The following is a 3,950-nucleotide window of genomic DNA, read 5'->3' on the forward strand; positions in this document are numbered from 1 at the left end:
TCCAGTGCTGTAGCTAATGATGACCAACTGGGACCTCCTTTCTCTCTCACTCCATCTTCTCCTCTTAACCAGGCAGACATACACTCACGGAAACACTCCGCTGGATCTCCTCTATTCTTCTTGTCTATATCCACTAGTCTAGGATCATATAATCCTAACTGTAGACCTAGTCTGTGCCATACAGAACAGGGCAAGTGTTGATCTGATGTTAATTCTTTAATGACATCACCAAGTTTTTCAATATCTATAAAAATAATAATTAATAATGTGTATATACACTGTACAGTCTACACTCCCACTACTTGACAATTGTGATAATACATAATTATTATAACATACCTAGCTTTATTGGAGTCAATGGTGTCTTGAATTCTTCGGTTATTCCAATCACTTCCTGTACAATAATAATAATAATAACTGATATTTGTCACTGTGCTTGTTTATCAAGGTGATATACATCAGTAGTGTATTGCTGAAAGGTGAGTTTAACAGATGTACAAGTATATATTATTAGTAGTAAAAGCCACACAATGACAACCCACAATTATGACAAGGACTGAGTAATTTATAAGAAATAAAGATACTTATGACCTTTTGATTGTTAGTTCTTGTATTAATGTATCAAACAGTTCGTGTGTGTTAATTATTACCTTAATATCACGTCCTCCTAATAGTGACAAGTTACTAATATCTGATAATGATTCATAAGGTAGGATCTCCTTCAATCTTGTACTTGTACCATTATCATGAACTAAGCAATCGCCTCCCTTCTCAATAGCAGACACTATATCTTTTACACTATACACTGTCCTTTCTCTTGGTCTATTCACAGGATAGGCTAGTTCTTTAGGATCAATAACTAACTCTTTTACCTCTAGACTAGGGCAGGATTCTTTATAGACACTCATTACCTCTCCTATCACATCTCTTCCTACTGACATCATGTGTTCTTTAAAGGACATCATTACTAGTACACACTGGCTCTCATCCACAATCTCTACCAGTGATCCTATACCATGACCATTAGACCAATAGAGTCCATTCTTCCAAAATGTACAACGTCGCTTTAACTTGTCATCTTCTTGAGGTAGAGCCATTTTGTAAGCAATACGTAATGAGAGGACATGGAAGTATCGAGGAGGAAAGAAATGATGTCTACTAGTACACTGTAGACACCAACCAAACTGGTACATTTCACTAGTCATCTCATCAGGTCTATCAGTACACAAAAGACATGGAAAGTATAACAACCTTTCTCCTCTTCTTTCTCTCCCTCCCTCCTCCTCCTCTTCCACTCCTAACTGATGGAGGTTTGTCATTCTTAGGAAAGATGGATTAATTTCTTCACAAAGTTCCATGTTCTTTAGAAAACAAATCAACATGTCAGGATCATATTTAGGGAAGAGTCTAGTCAGACCAGACACACTAACAATACCAGTATTGCTAGCAATGTCAACGTGTTCTTTGAATGTCTCTGGAGCAAAGAGAATCCCATCCACCTCAGTTAGTAGTATACCCTTATTCACAACAACCCATACCTTGTCTTCACTTTTAAGAACACTCATCAAACCAATTGAGTGCAACGAATGAAGAACATCCAAGACGTCTTCTCTCTTATTTGGTATAACGTAATTATCATTGTCCTCACCAGCAGACATTACATCAGAGAGGGTCAATATATTCTCTTTCCTTTCCTCCAGTAGACCATACATCATGTGACAATAAAAACTCAAATTCTTTCCACTTGTACTACGAATGGACTCACAGGCACTACACAACTTATTAAAGAAGGAATCCACGCCACTCCCACCAAGCTTACGACAATTTAAGAAGACGCTATTACACCTTTCCCTGACAATAATCTCCTGTATTTCTTCCTTTCTCCTTCTCCTTTCAGCAGGATTTAATATCTCATCGACATGACTGACTATTACAATAACATGGCATTGATTAAGAGCTTTCTGTGCTTCATTTTTCACAACTGTTAGCCACTGATGAAGCTGTTTGACTGGTTCCTTCTCCAAAATATTCACTACTATCAGGAACACACCACCAGAACCTTGTAACAGATTCTCAATGACAGCACTGTGACTGGGGTAGTATTTCGAATGACCAGCAAAATCATGAAGAATGATGCTACCCAGTGTCCTGTGTTGTAGTTTATAAGGAATGATGCCAGCAGTACAGGGTACTACCTCTTTAACATTTCTAAAGGAACCAAGAACAATAGAACTAGTAGCTGTGTTCTTGATGACGTGACTAAGAGTACTTTTACCAGCTCCAGGATTACCCACAAGGAGGACATTAACATAAGAATCAATTGGATGAGATGATTTTATATCACCAAACTTCTTAAAGACAGAAAGAATATCAATGCGACCATTCTCCTTAGCTAGTTTAAATGGTGTGTAGCCGTTATTGTCTTTAGCCAATGGATCACATTTACCAGTTGATAGTAAATATTCAACAGTTGCAGAACTACCATAAACAGCAGCCCAGAGAAGAAGTGTCCACCCGATCCCGTCAACAGCCAATGGATCACAGTGACACTCATCAATGAGATATCTCATCATATCAACTTGATTATCTCGTACAGCCCAATGAAGGCAAGTACAATCCAGACCATCTCTTTCTTGTGGGTCACAGTGATATTTAGTGATGAGATCTTTTGTAACATCTAACCAGCCATTCCTTGAAGACAAATGAAGTAAACTAACATCCTCCCACTGAATGTATCCTTTAATTATATTCGGTTCCTCCACTAATGGTAGTAAGCTAACAGCTTCTTTATGATCTCTATTATAAAACGCAGTCCAACACTTGTCCTCTAACGACATCTTGTGATCAGTTAGACCTAATTAGATTCATTGATACCCGCCCACACACAGACCAGGAATTCATTGTAAAATACCGGGGTAATTCATTGTTTTATAAAATTTTATAAAAAAGAATAATTTTTAATCTCAATCATTTAAATCATGATCCATTATGTGAAGCAATTCTACTAGTTCCATCTCTTAGATTTCCTTCAGTTTGGATACCACATAGTCCTTTTCTGATTTTTTTTTTTCCAGTGAATAGCAACACAACCTTTTTTCCAGTAAATAGCAACACAACAAATGTAAAAAATTAAGGGGGTGTATTTTTTTATAGCATTGCGGCTCTGCCCCCAGCCATGTTATCATCATACAGATGAGGTTATTTACTTCACTTTCAAAATAGTTAGATGATCTTACTGCTTGGACATACAGACTCACTTCATCAGTATAGGGCTTTGCCTAATTAACAGTAATAAAGCTTTATATTTCAGTGGGCTAGCTGCACTCCAATTATTTGAAATCAAATTACAACTTGAAACATGAACAGTCATAGGTAGCTTTAAATTCCAGTCATTGTTCAACTCACGTACTCTACTCTTCTTTAAGGGGCTGTGACCCAATTATTTCATTTATAGTATTATTTGGGAAACAGGTATAGCTTTAAATCCCAGTCCTTGTCAAGCTCACTACAGTCTAGTAAAATGTCAAAGATGTTCATCTTTATGTTGTTGTTGCTGTGTATAATAGCTACCATTGATGAAGGAGAAGGATCAGTTACGGCTAGTATTGAATATAAACATGAACCATCACTGTATCTAAGAATATGCTGTATAGTAACTTAGAACAGAATGTTGCTATCAAAGGAATTGGTATAACAAGATATATTTTATGTCCTAAAGTACGACCAAAGTCATGCCCATTAGGTACTGTATATATATCTCAAATAGTTCATGATGTACTTATTGTAGATAACAGAGACTGTAAGAGCTTGTTTCAGACTGGTTTTGATATAAGTGGTGTTTATACTGTTAATCCTGATGGAGGGACTCCATTTGAAGTTAGTTAAAAGTAATTTATAATTATACACTATTGGATCACAGGTATACTGTGATATGGAGACTGATGGTGGTG

Source organism: Amphimedon queenslandica, unplaced genomic scaffold (assembly GCF_000090795.2).
Source record: "Amphimedon queenslandica unplaced genomic scaffold, v1.1 AMPQUscaffold_13391, whole genome shotgun sequence".
Lineage (NCBI taxonomy): Eukaryota > Metazoa > Porifera > Demospongiae > Haplosclerida > Niphatidae > Amphimedon > Amphimedon queenslandica.